Here is an 18,181-nt window from a genome sequence, read left to right on the forward strand (position 1 = left end):
AACATAACTTAGAATTTGTTTTAAATTTGGACGTACAGAATTTTCCTGTAATTCTGGAGTTGTTGTTGTTGTTTTTTTTTTGCTTTTGTTTGGATAAGGAATATGATTATTTTTTTGCAAACTATCTATATGTTTGTAAGCTTACCTAAATGGTGAACCATAAGTGTCCTTCCCCTTTACTTACAGCCACTCTGGGTATGTGACATCAGTGAGAATGAAGTTTGCCCTTTGCTCTAAGGAAGCTCAGATTTAGAAATCTAAACTAAACAACTGACGAATGGAAAGAGCTTGAGGCAGTTGAGTAGAGGATGAGATTTTGTTACAAATGTTTCTCTTTTGCAAATTGTTTTCATCCAAAACTCCCCATTAATATATTTTAAGAATTCATTATAATACACCATTAATTACTTGATAACAGAAGTAGAAAAGCTGGTAAGAGGGGAAGAGGAATTTTTCAATTTTTTTTAAGTTTAGGAGTTTTTTTTTTTTTTTTTTTTAAGTTCTAGGAGTTGCTGTCATTTCAGGACAATCAGAAATCAAAACAAAGCATCTCTGGTATTAAAATACATCATGGAAAACATTCGATGTGACATAGCTCATCTGCATTCAGTCTTAAAGATTGATGAATGTCAGGTCATTTTTCCAAGGAGAGTAATAACCTTGTTCTTCCTTTGAAACATCTGAGGAACATTTTTTTAAAAATAATTTTTAAAAAGATTTAATTTTAGAGTGAGAGAGAGAAAGAGAGCACGAGCAGGAGGGGCAGAGGGAGAGAGAATCTCAAGCAGACTCTGCACTGAGCATGGAGCCTGATGTGGGGTTTGATCTCATGACCCCGAGATCATGACCTGAGCTGAAATCAAGAGTTGGACGCTCAGTCGACTTTGCCACTGGGCGCCCCTCTGAAGAACATTTTAATTTATGAGAAAGACCTGGCAGATTATGAGAAAGACCTGGTTACAGTTCCAGAACAGAAAGCTGATTGTACCAAACGATAGTATTTCTGAAAGTAAGGTACTTAAATGTAGTATTTCTCAAGCTTCCATGTGCGTGCAAATCTTGGGGAGCTTATTAAAATACAGATTCTGATTCGATAGCTCTGGCTGTTCATTTCTGATGAGCTTCCAAGTGATTCAAGAGTACTGGTCTGCCAACAAGGCTTTAGTAGACCTAACCCTTTAGTAGTCCTAACCCTCCTATCCTGGCCAAGCCTCTAAGGTAAACCCACTTAATTCCTACACACACTGGTATGTGACTTTTTATTTCTGTCATTGACCTCTGGTAGGACAAACAGAAGTCCTTTTAGCATCTTTTCACACATGCTCAAGCCATGTATTTCACAACTAGGAAATAGGTATTAATTTTAAAACTACAGTTGGCCCTGGAGCAACACGGGTTTGAACTTTGCAGGTCCAATTATGCGTGGATTTTTTTTTCCCCAATAAATACAGTACAGTACTGTAAATGTATTTTCTTGTTCTTATGATTTTCTTTCTTTTTTTTAAAAAAAGACTATTTTTAAATAACCTCTACGCCCAACGTGGGGCTGGAACTCACAGTCCCCAAGATCAAGAGTCCCATGCTCTTCTGACCAAGCCAGCCAGGCGCCCACTCTCCCTTATGATTTTCCTAATAACATTTTATTTTCTGTAACTAGGTTTATGGTAAGAGTATAGTATGTAATACATATAACCTACAAAATACGTGTTAATCGGTATGTGTTTATGTTATTGGTAAGGCTTCTGGTCAGTAGTAGTCTATTAGTAGTTAAGTTTTGGGAGAGTCAGAAGTTATATACAGATTTTCGACTGTTCGAGGTGGGGGGTGGTTAACCCCCAAGTTGTTCAAGGGTCAGTTTTATTTCCTGTAGTATAGGGCATTGAGTCATTTGTATAAATCTGGCCTTTGTTAATGGCTATAACTTGAAAACAGAATTCTTTGGTTTAAGTTGAATTGATTAGTCCCTCAGGGATTTCTTTTTTTTATATAATTTTATTTTATTTTATTATTTTTTTAAAAGATTTTATTTATCCGACAGAGAGAGAGAGAGACAGCGAGAGAGGGAACACAAGCAGGGGGAGTGGTAGAGGGAGAAGCAGGCTTCCTGCTGAGCAGGGAGCCCAAGTCGGGGCTCGATCTCAGGACCCCAGGATCATGACCTGAGTGGAAGGCAGATGCTTAACGACTGAGCCACCCAGATGCCCCCCTCAGGGATTTCTTATCAAAACCCTCATATCTGGCTATCAACAAGACTTCTGCGTGTATGAGATTCTTCTTCAAAGCCAAGGTAGATAGAGGGCCAGACACTCTATCTAGTCTGCCAACTTTTGTCAAGCGCTAGCTGGTAGAAATGGGGTCAAAGTGTAGTTACCAACACTCCCAAGACTTCCTCTGAACCAGGGAACCTAGAGATGTGGCCATCGTCCCTTACTCTGGTGCCTTCATTTCTCCAGAACTGTTTGTTACACTGGGCTTAAACATCTCTTTGGAGATACTGAAATCCAACCCACATTTTTTCTGTGCAGTTTTCACAGTATGTTCTTTCTCTTTACAGAGGGAAGCAGTGCAACCTCATAGATCTAGTCCATCCAAATAGTCCTACCAAAAAGTTTGTTTTCCAGGTTTAAAAAATATTTTTAATTGGAAAATTATGTACTAACCTTCACCTTGGAAGACACTACTCATGGAACTCATGCTTTGGACAAAGGCAGCGTGGGTAATAGGAGTGAGGGCTTTGGAATCAGACAAGCTTGGATTTGCATCCTAGCTCAGCTGTTACTGGCCTGATCCTAAGTCATTTTTCTTTTTTCTTTCTTTTTTTTTTTTAAGATTTTATTTATTTATCTGAGAGAGAGAATGGGAGACAGAGCATGAGAGGGGAAGGGTCAGAGGGAGAAGCAGACCCCCCCCCCCCGCTGAGCAGGGAGCCCGATGTGGGACTCGATCCCGGGACTCCAGGATCATGACCTGAGCCGAAGGCAGTTGCTTAACCAACTGAGCCCCACAGGCGCTTCCTAAGTCATTTTTCTAAATTGAATTATGTCTGGTGAGGGTTCCCACTTCTCAGGGTGTGTGGAAATCCAATCTCAGTTGCCATTGGGATCCCTCACTTTCCAGAAGGAGAGCAGGACTTCTGGTCCTCATCCGTTCCTGGTTGCCACTGTTCGTGCACCTGCCCTGGACCCCTGACATCACTCAGAAGGGAGGTTCATCTGAAGTCTTGCCTCCAGCAGGTGTGTAAATGGGTCAGGGCTTTGCTCTTCATGGTACCCTAACCCTTTCCCCTCCCAGTTTGGGGAAAATCAGTCCTATGGGTTGAATAATTCACTTTTTCAGTCGCACAAGCCCACAACGCTCATACCCATTGCTTTGGGGGATTCTGGCACTTGAACTCCTTTGGTCTTCACCTTTAAAACTCAGAGGCCCCCAGGTTAGTCCACCCACCTAGAGACTTCTCCTCTTTTTGTTCTAAAGCACCAGCCCCCCCCCCGCAAAAAACCCCAAAAACCTGTTTACAACTACTGCTGACATGATTGTGTGTTTATATGGAGCCAGATGCTATTCTAGAAGACCATTAAGTATCTTTATTATTAAATAATGTTTATTATTAAATAATTTATTACTAACCTTAGTTTACATAACAGCTCTGGATGGTATTCTTCCCATGTTTACATGTAAGGAAATTGTGGCCTACGAGGGGTGGAGGGTTTGACCAAGTGCCTGCAGCCAGTGAGTGCGAGAATCTGCAGGTGAACAGAGATGTTTGGTTACTAAACCCTGGAAACGTGCTTGCTGGATTCTCCCATTGTCGGTGACTCTTCCAGCTTGCGTGTGTTTGTTAAATGTATTTCCCTTCTCTGAAAACATCAGTGTAGGATAGTTGCACACCCGGGTGTCCTTCCACCTGAACAATCCGTGATTGTGCGTCACCACTGTCTTCTCATCTTTGTCAGCAAGAGGAACAACTTTGACCGTGTAAAGAGGACAGAGCTGCAGCAGTCCCCTGGGAAGTGTAGCTCAGTGGGGGGACACCCAGTGACTTCCGTTATAAATCAGCGGTTCTCCGCCTCTAGTTTGCTGAAGGAGATGGCAGAGAACCTCGAAAGTGTTGACTACCTTTGAAGAAGCACGGTGAATTTGAAAGGGGTCAAATAAAGAAGGAGAACTGCTACCTTTGTCCAAATTTTAAATAAAGCAAGAAAATCTGGAAGCTTAACTAGATGCTTTGGCTGTCGGTTCCCAAGTGAAACAGAGTCAAAGAGATAATTTATCAACCTTTAGAAAAGCACGTGGTATTAGTAGGTCTAGCACTTCACTAAAGGACAAATATTACACTGACTTTATTTCCTGTTTTGAAGGAGTCCTCATATTAAGGGTATGCTGCTGACATATTTTGTCTTGATTTTACTAAAGCATTTGACCGAGAATTCTGTGAAGATGGTGATATGTTGATTAGATCAGTAGCTTCCCCTCCTTTTTTTTTTTTTCTTCCCTCTTAGACCAGATTCTCATCTCTATTCCATATCTATTGGAAGAGAATTATTGAGAAAAGGGCCCAGGAGTCCATATATTAAAAAAGCTTATCCAGGTCCACCACAGCCATTCCAGACTGCTGTTTGAGAAACACTCAGAAGTTTTCAGATTTTGGTGGGGGCAGGGAATCCCCTGCTCAAATAAAATTTTATACGAAACTCTACCATGTAAAACAGATAAAGGCACATAGGACTAATACAAATTTTTTGAAGTCTACGTGTATAAGTTTTTACTGAAGAGTCAGAACAATGAGGCTGTTAATGAAAAAAAAAAGAAACATTTAAATCTGGTGTTGATAGTAACTGTGTAATAGCTGTATTCACATCAGCTTCGGTGTTTAATAAAATTGTATCCTTTGCTTTAAATGCATAATATTTAAGAAATCTGCTCTTACAGCTAATTACTCACAAATTATAACAGGGTTTGCATGTGTGTGTGTGTGTGTGTGTGTGTGTGTTTTGTTTTTAAATAACTTGCCTTGGAATCCCAGGATGCTTTTCACTTCTACCAGCCTGACGTAGGGAATATTTGTCTCAGAGCCCTGACCCTGTACCGAAACCTATGGAAACAATTGCGCACATTCCTTATCATAAATCTAAAGTCATACAGGAAACCTCTAATTCTGAGAATAAATATTTACCCTCTCTCAAGTAGGATATTATCACAAAGGACTTTTTGACTGTGGTCAAAGCAAGGCCATACGGATGCCCCAGAGCCCCGCCCGGCGTGTAATGGAGGCCCACACTGGGTGTGGTTTTGTACTTGCGTGCTCACTGGGACAACTGCACGAGAGCGTGCGCAGGAGACTGCGGGGCTCCAGCTTCCCTTACTCGTGTCACGCTTCCAAGAAGTCCACGTGTGCACGGACAGGTGGCCCCAGAGCCTGCTGTGGGGGCCGCGTGGCTCCCCCAGACAGGGTCGTTAGGCGTGACCTGTGTATCTGCCGTGGGTGAGAGGCTGGCATATTGTCAACTATTTCAGTGTCATTTAAAACAACTACAGCTTTTAAAAATACCTAAAATACGTTCAAACATGAGAGACAGATGGTGGTATCCTTGGAGCACTTCCATAGAAATGCTCTTTTTAAAAACATTCGTCTAATATTGACTGATTTATGTTAGGAAAAATGTTTGGTTTCCTGCAGAATACAGAGAAAGCTGGGGACAACTAGGTAGTCGCAGACGAGAAAAATACTACAATTGAGAAAGTGGGTTTGTGTACACAAAGAACAAAGTACTGTCGAGTACAAATGGGGAAGTGACCTCTTCTGGCCAGAAAATTAGGGAAGGCTTCCTGGAAGAGAAGACATTTGAGGAGACCTTTGAGGATATTTAGGTCTTGGATATGAGAATATTAGGGAGAAGAAATGATATTCTAGGGCACTTCACCTTTTAGGAGAGGATAATTCTAGGCAAAAATAGTGTAGATATCCCTCTTCTCCTAAACAGATAACCTTCTTCACTAGTATATTAGCTCTATATGCATTTAAAAATGTAATCCATTCATAATAAGCTGAAAAAAGGATCATTTTTCGTAGATTTAAACATGCCTGAGGTATCCTTTGAAGTTATTACTATCAGACATTGACTCGTTCACATTTAGACCTTCCTAGTGATACTTTGCTAAGCTTGGCTGCCCCCCCCCCCCCCCCCCCCCCCGCTTTTAAAAGATTTTATTTCACAGAGGGAGAGAGAAAACACAAGCAGGGGGAGCTGCAGGCAGAGGCAGAGGGAGAAACAGACTCCCTGAGGAGCAGGGAGCCCCATGTGGGGCTCGATCCCAGGACCCTGGGATCACGACCTGAGCCGAAGGTCAGACGCTTAACGACTGAGCCACCCAGGCGCCCCCATGTTGCATACTCCAAACCAATATAATACTGTATGTCAACTATACTTCAATAAAAAAAGATTTATTTTTAAAAATCTGATTATGGACTAGAAACTAGATGATACTAGGGAATCACTGCTCATTTTCCTTTTTTTTTTTTTTAATTTTTATTTATTAGAGAGAGAGAGTGCACAAGCAGGGAGAGTGGCAGGCAGAGGGAGAAGCAGGCTCCCCGACGAGCAAGGAGCTCGATGTGGGGCTCGATCCCAGAACCCCGGGATCATGACCTGAGCTGAAGGCAGACGCTTAACTGACTGAGCCACCCAGGCGCCCTGGCTGCCCCTTTAATACCTACACGCCCCATACATTTGCCCTAAACCTGGCCTCTGAACCAGTGATAGCTATTCATTCATCCCTTTATTCACCCACACTGGAGCATTGAGCACCTTTAAGTGCCGGTCCTGGAAAGTTCTAGGAGCCCTGCAGTGAACCAGTCAGCACTGGTCCAGGGACTTGGACGCCTGGAAACCACCTTCTGTTCTTATCATTGAACTACATTTAAAAAGATAACAATGCAACTTTTCCCACACACTGATAACAGCCTAAAGTGTGCACATCCCAGAACTTTTACATTTTAACAAGGATCAAAGCTTCACCTAGAACTACTCTCTAATCAGGCAGTGTGTGAGGGGAATTGTGGTTTGAGCCTTGGGACTTTTCCAGCTTATATGACTTTCTAAGCAAGCAGGGTTGGTACTGTCCTATCTGTACTTTAAGGTGGGGACTGGCTCTGATAATATTCCTCTCAGGAAAGTGGCTTAAAGAAAACTCTGCAGCAGGGGGAAAATAAATTAGATATATCATAAGGGAAAAGAGCTCTTGTTACAATTTAGCCTTTTTGAGAGGCAGGAGAGCAGAACACGGAGAGGGGGAGTATAGCACAGAGCACCCTAGTGCACAGCCTAACTATTGGTGACTATTGGTCCTTGGGCAAGTCATTTAACCTCTCTGTGCATCGGTAAAATACAGATTATAATGACAATAGTACTCACCTCAAAGGATTGCCGAGGGCCAAATAAGTTTTAATATAAATATAACATTTAGAGTTGCATCTGCCATAGAGTAAGCATTAGGTTGAGATTAGCTGTTATTTCTTTCAACTATGCATTTTTCCAGTTTTTCTATTTTCTGACAATATACAGTAGCTATAAAGGAAGAGTGGTTAAGAAGCTAGATCAAATGAGATGAGTAATTCCTTCTTTCCCCTATTCACACTCCCCACCCTCCTGCTCCACAGACCCCAGAGTTACTTCTTTTGCAAGGCTATAACATCATATTTGAATGTATGACCTTGAAATTTTCTGATTAAGTAATTCTGGGCAAAGCTCTACTGGTTGGAAAATAAATCAGGCCTCCCACACATACCTGCTCAGCCAAGAATTTGTTTGCTCCAGGAACCGTGGGTGGGCGGGAATGGAAGCAAGTACACACCCAGGCTTATGTGAACTCTCTGTTCCTGCTTGAGACTGGGGTCATCCTCCTCCCTCTGCCTTACCAGTGCTTCCTGGTCATTTCTTTCCATTCTCAATTGAAGAAAGAGAGAAACAAACATTTTCATCTTTCATTTTCTCTCTCTCCCAACTCCAGGGGAACACTCCTCCCATCCGTGTTTGTTTTCTGAAGTTTGGCTTTGTATTTGTCGCTTAGTGTTGCACTTGTGCACATTTCTCCCAAGCCCAGGGATAGAGACCCCCTCGCCTGCCTTTGCACTGGGACCTACCACAGGTGCTGCTCCTGTGGGGCACCTGCTGTCTGTGTCCTTGGGGAGATGGGTGAGGCTGGTTCCTGTGACATGTGGTCTGTGTGACCTTCAGTTATTGGTTCCTGGCTTGTTTTTTCTTTTTAGTCTACTTAACACTTCATCCCCTTGTCCTAGTGAAGTGCTTTTGTTAGAGCAGGTAGGCTCCTAGTTTCTGAGTATGAGAACAGGCGTGCATCAGGCCCTCTCCTGTGGGAGGCATTCTGGGATGAGGTGAAAGGAGGGCTTCTCAGGCCCGGGGAAATCTCCCTGGGGCAGAGCTAAGCCCAGAAAGTGACTTGACTGGAAGCCTGCGTAATCACTCCTTGCCCGGCAGCGACTTCGAGAGACCGTGTGGGACGTGGAGAGCTCTCAGGAATGAGTCCTTCCTTTTCCTCTGTTTCCTTCTCAGGTTATGGAACGCAGGCCTGTTGTAGGGATAGGTAGGTAATGGGTGAATTCTTTCTAATAACCTAACTGGGCTTCCACACGGAGGACCTGGCATTTGGGGGCCTTTGCCCTGGAGTCGTACTCCCAATGAGTCCATCTCAGGAGAAGCGTCCTTCTCCCCCGTGGCTGGCTGAGGAACAGCCGAGGCGGCAGAAAGCTGTTTGCAGTTTTGCCACTTTATTTCCCCTCTACTTTGCTCAAGTTATAAGGAAGAACTGGCAAAATTAAAAGTAAAAAGTTTTGTTTTGAAAATTACTCCCTATCTACAAACAGCCCCAGATCAAGAGTAACCACCAGACATCCTGTTGCTCAGTGTGCCTGCTGGTCGGGTGTTGCTGAGCTCAGGGCTCTGCCTGGGCGTTTTGGCCTTGAAACAGATCCCCGTTCTCCATCACCCAGCGCCGGCCACCTCTGACGCCCTTGTAAAACCTGTAGGACAGAAACAGATACGATGAAATCAGCATCTGGCCAGTTTGCTGTGCCATCCTGCCCTTTTCCATTTTACAAATCTAGGATATTTTGTAAAAAGAGAAACGCTGAAGGAAGTTTATCCGATTGTGTGACTTGATGTTAGGCCAGAAAACTTCTGCTAATGCCTCTGAAATCTGTATCTTAAAGCTATTTTTTTTAAGCCTCATGAGGTGAACTAAAGACCTTCACCAACTTCTAAGGTTCTCATTATGGAGAAGGTCCACGTGCTTCCCTCCGTAATAAGGAAACGGGGTGCCCCCCCAACCCCCTGGGAGGAGGCTGCCGCCGCTTTGTCAAGCCTTGTCCCAGAGCTGCCTGGGTTGCCCGCTGTGGTGACTGCGGGGTCCAGGAACCATCCTTTTGCCACCCAGGGCAGAACCACAGGAAACAAAGGGGGACTAAAGGCAGCAGGCTTCCCGGGAGGTATGGTGGGGATGTGTCTGTAGATGTATGTGAGGGGGAAGGAGGACGAGAGGAGACCCTCGGTCCTGGGTGCCAGTGCTGAGGCCCAGCCAGGCTTCGTGGGAGAGTTTTCTGGTCTCAGGGGTGGGTTCACCCGTCGTCATATGTTCTTTGAGAAGGTGTGGTACGGTTTATGGAAATCCTTCCAAATGGTAATTATTGTTATTAGCAACAGTTCCATAGTTCCCAGATTTATTCACCTGTCTTTCGCTCCCCTGAGAAGTCCCAATCAGAATGGCCCTTAATGTAAGTGCCCGCAGAGCACGGACTTGTCGTGTTTTGAGTATTGGCAGTGGTAGGGTAAGAAGTCAGTTAACTTGGGTGAAGATTCTTTTATTTATTTATTTTTAAAGATTTTATTTATTTGTCAGAGAGAGAGAGAGAGAGCACAAGCAGGGGGAGCGGCAGGCAGAGGGAGAAGCAGGCTCCCCGCTGAGCAAGGAGCCCGATGCGGGACTCGATCCCATGACCCTGAGATCATGACCTGAGCCGAAACCAGGAGTCAGACACCAAACAACTGAGCCACCCAGGCGTCCATTGGGTGAAGATTCTTAAGAAAATGAGAATAAGAGGTGACATGAAGTTTCCTTTATTTGTGGGGCTCCTGGGTGGCTCGGTTGGTTGGGTGTCTGCCTCTTGGTTTCGGCTCCAGTCGTGATCTCAGGGTCCTGGGATTGAGCCCTGTGTCGGGCTTCATGCTGGATGTGGAGCCCGCTTGGCATTCTCCCTCTGGCTTCCCCCACATGCGTGCGCTCTCTTGCTCTCTCTCTCTCAAGTAAATAAGTAAATCTTTAAAAAAAGGGGGAGAAAAAGAAATTTCCTTTATTTGTATTTATTAGTAATTAGGGTAAAGGCTTGCATGAATTAGGGAAAGTTTGAAGGCACCATTTGCTTTCTGGCATGCAGTTTTAACAGAAACCCCTGTAAATATAAAGTGTTGCTGAGGTGTTTTGCCAGTAGTGGCCTCTGTACCCGCTTTAATGATATATTTATTCCAAACTTTAGGGAAATACCATGGACCATTTTCTGTGGGTTTCCCAGTGACTATGAAAGATTGTTTTTTACGTACAAACTTGTAAGGAAATTATTTGTATTATTAAATAACAAGTATATATGTGCATTTATATACATAAGCAAAAACAAAATTTGGGGACTATTTCTAGACAGTTATTAGATTAAATAATAATTAGATTAAAACACACAGGGGGCGCGCCTGGGTGGCTTAGTCTGCTAAGCCTCTGCCTTTGGCTCATGTCGTGATCATGGCATCCTGGAATTGAGCCCCACGTTGGGCTCTCTGCTCCGTGGGGAGTCTGCTTTTCCCTCTTGCTTTCTCTCTCTCTCACTCAAATAAATAAATAAATAAATAAAATCTTTTAAAAAATAACATAAAATGATATGCCTTATGAATGTCACAATAATTCTTTTTTTTTTTTTAAGATTTTATTTATTTATTTGACAGAGAGAGACACAGTGAGAGAGGGAGCACAAGCAAGGGGAGTGGGAGAGGGAGAAGCAGGCTTCCTGCTGAGCAGGGGGCCCGATGCGGGGCTCGATCCCAGGACCCTGGGATCATGACCTGAGCCGAAGGCAGATGCTTAACGACTGAGCCACCCAGGCACCCCAATAATTCATGTCTTTCTACATAGAATAGGTTCATTCCGACTACCTTCCCTCTCAGTATCAGAAGTCCTCCTATGATAAATGTAACAGATGATGATTTAGGCAGCAGCTTCTCTTCACTTCCCTCCTCCCCTTTTCATCTGCACTCGGGGTCCAGGCCACTGCGGTCGGCGCTGCAGGTACACGGGTAAGTGCCTGAGATGCTGCCCTCAGAGGCCTCACAGGCTGAGGGTGCACAGCTGAGTGCGTTTGCGTGGGGAAGAGGTGTGTGAAGTTCTCTGGACAAGGGGCAGGCTCTCCACCCGCTCTTAGAAGAGAGACAGCCCAGGACTCACAGAGGTTATGTGGAAGCAGGGATTTCCAGTCGGGGGGTGGCGCAGGGATGAGGAGCCATTCCAGGCACAGCCCTTGTGCTGCACTGAATCATGAAGCCGTGTCTGGGGACCACCTGCAGCCTGGCTCAGTTGGGATGTGTGATGGTGGGGAGCAGCAGGGTGGCAGGATGAGGCGATCTCAGTAATGATGGGAGCTCAGTGCTTGGCCAAAAAAAAGGTGGCTGAGAAGTGTATTGTGTTAGGAAGTTTTACCTTATGTTGTGACAAGGCCATCCCCTTTTCCAGCCCACCTTGGGTTTAAGCCGCAGGAGCAGCGTGGAATGAGCCTGTCTGCTCTTTGCCGCGTGCTCTTGTAGGTAAGGTGATGTTTTGCTTCTTTTAAATCTTGCCCCAAGCTGGGTATACCTTCATTTATCCCTTCTAATAGGTTTTGGTTAATAGTTTGTTTCCTTAATATAAGCAACGACAATTCCAGTTCGTTCTTTCAGAGTCTGCAAACAAGTGATTGCAGTCTCTGGATTGATGTGGTAAATCTCCGAGCGCTTATTGCTTCTGTACCCTCTTGTCCGATGACCCCTTTCTGCCAGGTTCCTACCCCTGGGCTTTTTACAGGATCCCTGAGGTGGGGGAGCAGTCGGGGCTGTGAGTCAAGCCTCTTCTCTGCGTCCCTATGGTCTCCTCTTTCCCACCGCCTCATCTCCTTTTGGTCATCTTCGGGCTTCAGAGAAAACAACGAGTAGGCCTTTCTCACACGTGCTGGGGATCCTTGTCCTAGAGAAGCAGTTTTCTTTTTTTTTCCTTTTTTTTTTTTTTAACAATCTCACCATTATTATCTTCTACTTTAGAAGCAAACTAACAAAGAAATACATACCTGTGAAATGGTAATAAAAATTATTGAGGATGCACGAAATATTAGCTCAGGGCTGAGGCTAAGGGCTGAGAGAGGCGTGTTCTAGCTCGGATTCTATTTTCACATGAATTATCTGTAATTAGAAAGTATCCGTTATCTTCTGAAGGAGAGATTTGGCCATGTGTGTACCTCTGTGTGTACCCCATGAGACTCCCCGCCAGAAAGTGGAGGGGGACCGGGTCCTATGGAAGAGCGTTCTAGGGCTAATTGTCATGGAAGCCAGTAGGGCCGGTGCCTGAAGCAATCCGTGGCTATAAGCTTTCCCCCGTGATGAAAATTCTGTGCCTCAGCCACTGCCACAACTGTCTGTGGATTAGCCTCTTTACTAAAGAAGGATGAGGTGGAAAATGTTGAGTAATTTTGGTTCTTTCACACCCTCATCTCATGCTGAATCTGGGGGCTTACCTATAGCGGTGGTCCTTTGTGGGGACCCTTCTTCCACGTGGGAAGGGGATGAGTGTAGGAGAGGGAGAAGGGAAAGAGAACCTTCTGTGGCTGGTCAAACGGGAGTTTCAGATCAAATCCGTCAGCGAAGATGCCTCAGAAAAACTGCTTGTTGCTGGGATTTAGTTACCCCACACTATATGGAGGGCAGATTCTCATTTTCAGTACAAGAGTAAAACAGTCTTAAATGCCGATGTCTCAGTCTCTGTCACTGGTACGTATAAAGGGAATAGAAGGGAGAGAGGATGGGGACAGGACACTGAATATTCTACCACTGTGTACTCAGATTGTGGTCCAAAGACCAACAGCACGGGCGTCACCAGAGAGCCAACTAGAAATGGAGAATCGCAAGCCCCTACCCAGAGGTACCAAGTCAGAATCTGCATTTGAACAGACCTCCAGGCAATTCCTGTGTGCCTCACAGTTTAAGAAAACTCTGCTTTAGGGGCGCCTGGGTGGCTCAGTCGTTGGGCGTCTGCCTGCGGCTCGGGTCATGATCCCAGCGTCCTGGGATCGAGCCCCGCATCGGGCTCCCTGCTCGGCGGGAAGCCTGCTTCTCCCTCTCCCACTCCCCCTGCTTGGGTTCCCTCTCTCGCTGTGTCTCTCTGTCAAATAAATAAATAAAATCTTTTAAAAAAAAAGAAAACTCTGCTTTAGAGGGGCGATGACAGTAGTGACCATGAGAGATTTACCTGTCCCGGCACACTTTGAGAAAAGCTGAACAGGTGGGGCCTATCAGCTATAGGTATTAAACGCCGGCAGTCAGAGTTTAATTTTTTTGCAGCTAGAGACCAGGCCCCCTGATCGTGTTTGACTGAACCGCAGCGCCCTGTTTAGGGAAGGACAGGGGTTTGTTTACCGCACAGATGACTGCCCTCTGGCTTGATGACTGCAAGCTAAATGCTGCTTCTCTGCCCTGGGGCAGAATGGTTTCCATGATGACAGCTAGGCCTTGCTCCCTCCCATCTATCCCCCGCCCAAGTTAACCAAAGAGCAGAGAATAAAGAGTACTTACTTAAAATTTTTTAAAAAATTATTTAAGAATTCATCATTGTGAATTTTTTACTTTACATCACGTTATCATCACGGGTTTCTCGGGGAGAAAGTCTGCAAAAAAGTGTGGCTTCCTCAGTGATGTGACAAGCATTTTTTCTGGTTTGAACTCAAACTGGTACAGCTGACAAATGTCAGGGTTAGATCATATTGATCCAAGTCTGGTTTTAAAAAGTACATCTGTTTGGTCTTCTTTCATCAAGTGATGCAAAGATTTTTTTGTGTTTAATTTTTTCCCACTGTTTGTGATGATCATATGTTACTTGTATATAGATAAAAATCCACTAAGTTTTCTTTTATGAAAGTAAGAATTAAAACCAAAAAAACCCTCTTAGTGATTAAAGGATTAAGACTACTAGAATCAGTCCTTACCGGAGTTAGAGTTAATTCCCAGGGCACTTCGTTCAAGGGCCCTGAAGAATCCATCCGCTTTTTAGAAGCCCTGTCACTCCTCTAGTTTAGTGGCTCACTGCGCTCTCTTGCCTGGATTATTTCAGTAGCCCACTAACTGGTCTTGCTACCTCCCTCTTGCTCTCTCTTCAGTCTGTCTTCAACATAGCAGCCAGATCATATTGGCTTCTGCCGATGACACCTCAGTTGCATTCCAGGGCTCTCAGAATAAAAGCCAAAGGCCTTATAGGGACCTAAGAGACCCATCACTTACCTCTCTGACCCCATATACTATTACCATCTCCCTTGCATATCGCAGTTCAGACAGGCCACACTTCTACCTCAGGACCTTTGCCCTTGCTGATTCCTCTGTCTGTCACTGTCTTTCTCAATCTATCTACATAACTCCTTCCCAGATTTTCTTTAGGACTTTGTTCTTATGTCAGTTTCTCCAGTGAGGCTTTCTTTGACTGCCCTACTTAAAATTTAATCTCCCGGGCACCTGGGTGGCTCAGATGGTTAAGCATCTGCCTTCGGCTCAGGTCATGATCCCGGGGTCCTGGGATCGAGTCCCGCATCAGGCTCCCTGCTCAGCGGGGAGCCTGCTTCTCCTTCTGCTTCTCTCTCTCTGTCTCTTATGAATAAATAAATAAAGTCTTTTAAAAAAATTTAAAAAAATTTAATCTCCCCTTCCTCCCCCCCCCCCCCCCCCCGCACTGGACATATTTTATGTTTTACTTAATGTGTGTTCCTTGTTTGGCTCCTCCTAGAATATTACTTCCTTGAGAAGAAGGGATTTTGTCTTGTTCGTCTTGTGTTCACAGCACCTGGAACTGTGCCTGGCTTATTCGAGGTGCATTCTGTTTGTGGAAAGAATGAGTGAAGTCGGCCCTTTCCCAGCTCCATGACTAGACATGAATTTAGATCCAAGGGCACTGTGGGACTTCTTCCTACCAGGACTGTTCTCATTCACATCACATAAGAGGACTGAAATGTTAGGAGAACATCTTTAAAATATTAACCACAGCTGTGAGCCATTGAAAGCATTCTACACAGTGCGTTAGGAAATGCCAACTAATTGTTGATTTGTAAGGCAAATGGGAGACTAACACAGTACACAGCAGGTCCCCTGTGTACCAGGGCCTGGGAAGGAAGCGGAGGAGCAGTATCTGGGGCCTCCTTCAGGAGTCTGCACACTTTCTTGCTATCAGCCCTTTGCTTGGGGCAGGATCTCAGGGCACACTCAGTCTTGCGTGCCCCTCCTCCAAGGGCTGTGCGTCGGGGTTTGTGTGCATGCATATGCGCATGTTATTTGTTTGCTGGTGTTGTCTCATCGAGGGCTTCCTTTGGCCACAATTTATGTTTTCCCTTTTGTTTATAGCGTTTCTTAGTAACCCACTGCCACAAGTCCTCTGTGCAGAGTTGCTACCCAAATGTATCTTGAACTTTGTGCTATTTGTCTTTTAGTATCTTAAGATTTATTGTGGCCATGGAAGTCAAGGTAACAGTAATGTTACAGAAGTGAATGTAGACAATGCCCATGTAATTATTGAGTGGCAGGGGTGGGAGGACACACTGGGGAGGATGGAGCCTAACCAAGGAAGCCATATGGTCTACCTGGCAGAATTATTCCTGTTTTGGTGATGGATGCAACAGGTTCTTACAGCCTGAAGCCATCCTTCTTCCTTCAATAGAATATCTCTTGAATGTCCACTCTTGTGGAATGTGCTCATAAAATGAGTCCAGTGTCCACCTGCATGGAGCTTCTTATTACTCTAATGGGAGAAATAAACATACGTAATCACATACATGTGTAATTCTAAGCTGTTACTGATAAGTGCTACAAAGGAGAAGCTCCAGATGCTATGGGAGCTTCAAATAGGGGAATCTGTCCCAGTGTTGGGGTCAGGTCACATTCAAGGTAGGATCTGCCAGTTACACAGCAAGTGTGTGCTTGGGGTGGGGGGCATGGGGAACGGGGCAGAATATTGTTATTAATTTCCAGGCAGAGGAAGTGAGGTATGCAAAATCTCTGAGGTGCTGAGGGATTTTGCACGTTCAAGAGAGTGAAAGTAGACCAGCGTGGCTGCAGTGGGTGAAGATGACAGGCCGGGTGGTGCTAGAGGAAGCTGGGCAGGTGAGCAGGGCCAGAGCGAGGCCTTCAAGTCAGCTTTTTGGGTCTTTATCATGAGCCCAATGTACATCACTGAAGGGGTTTGAGTCAGGCTGAGCCATGAGCTGTTTTCTATCTTTGGATATATACTCTGGATGCACCAGATAATGGTGGATAATGGACTGGAAGGGAGAGAGTAGAAGGTGGGAATACATAGGAGTGTCTTGAGTTTGTCCAGGAGAAGGATGATGGAGCCTGGACTAGGATGATGGAGCCTGGACTAGGACTAGTACAGGAGATGGGAGGATACTTGTCTGGAAGAAGAATGTTGGAGGCCATTGGCATTGAGATTGTGCTTGCTCTGATATGTTTGCTGAGCAATCTTCAGTTAATTTGGCTTGACCTTCCACCTGCCTGTAAGGTTCTGATACCTGGGATTTCAGGAAATATTTGTTCACTAAAGAAATGTGAATGTATTAGTCAAGCTGGATGGAGCAAGTGTCCAGACCATCTGGCAATCATAATTTTCATTGTACATAATATAAAGGTATTATAGCTTTATACATCAGTCTCTTATGAGCTTTGTTAGCATGAATCAGTACTGATAAACATAATCATTTCTGAAGTCTTAGTGAGGTAGAACTTTTGGATGCAAGAGATTTGAAAGACAGTCATGAATTACCTGTCAGTCCTGAATTCCCAGAGGTAAATGTCACCTGGTGAAAACACTCTGAACAGCTACCTTCCCTAGGCAGGACCCTCTTTTTTGATGATTGCTTTTCCATTGTCATTTTAAAAAAATTTTAAGTAAATCTATGATAGCTATATCCACCAATTGTTTCTGCCCTTAGAACAGCAGTTACTTCCTCCAGTGCGGAAAGGTGCTGCCCACCTAAAAAAAAGAACTTGAGAGGGAATGTAGTTTGAAAAGGCATAATAAATGTAGAAGGATTGAGAGTCAAGAACCTTGTTCTGAATGGTTTCCCTACGTATCTAACTTTTTAATATGGCATGTTGATTTCCTTTGAAACCATCAAGTATCTGTTTTCCAAATCTCCTTCATCTAGACATACGGTGATACCGTCTCAGTGGTTCTACCTAGGGGCTCAGGAAAGTTATGCCGCTGAAATAATTGACTAAGGCGTCACGAAGCCCTCTTGGAGCTCCTCTGAGTTCAGAAGTCGGCAAATAGTGATATACAACACGTGTGCTTTTAGGACTACTCAGTGTATTTTCCTTATCTTTTTCAGGAGAAAAATAGAAGAAATGGAGATACTTTCAGATGGAACAGAGTGAGCCACTGAACAGGTAGGGAACTGAAATTAGCAGGGGTTTGTATACAGTAACTGAATGAATTCGTATTTGTGAGGTCCTTTCAAGAGTACCTGGCACATTGTGTAGACACTGTATGTAAGAGTTTGCTCTTGTGAAGTTCTTTAAAATGGGCCCAAGCCCCAAACAAACCAGTCATACAACCAAAAAGTACCCAACAAAAACAAACCCTTTGCTCCTAAAGCAATTGGGAACATCACTGGTAATTATTTTTTTCTTTTTTTCCATCGTTGGTAAATTCTGTGGGACCTGTTAGGCTGGCCTGAGAAACTTTCTGTCTTAATCTTTGAGCACCCAATGTGTTTGAACACCCATTCATTTTTGATTTTGAGCATTCATTCATGATGACCTTTAAGTGTCAGATACGTTTCCGTTTTGAACAAAACAAGCTTTTAAAAAATTCTGAAAGAAACCGCTCCTTATCATTTGGGGAAGAGATT

At 44.4% G+C, this 18,181-nt stretch overlaps 1 long non-coding RNA gene across 8 annotated transcripts in view; it reads left to right on the forward strand.

Moving 5' to 3' along the window:
• LOC116630770 overlaps positions 1 to 18,181 on the forward strand; it is a 212,547-nt gene that overhangs the window by 98,952 nt on the left and 95,414 nt on the right. For all 8 annotated transcript variants that reach the window (XR_004299007.1, XR_004299001.1, XR_004299004.1 and 5 more), the window contains one exon: positions 17,660 to 17,717. This is a non-coding gene — a long non-coding RNA (uncharacterized LOC116630770). The remainder of the gene's footprint in view (positions 1 to 17,659; positions 17,718 to 18,181) is intronic.

This window comes from Phoca vitulina, unplaced genomic scaffold (assembly GCF_004348235.1).
Source record: "Phoca vitulina isolate PV1807 unplaced genomic scaffold, GSC_HSeal_1.0 scaffold4, whole genome shotgun sequence".
Lineage (NCBI taxonomy): Eukaryota > Metazoa > Chordata > Mammalia > Carnivora > Phocidae > Phoca > Phoca vitulina.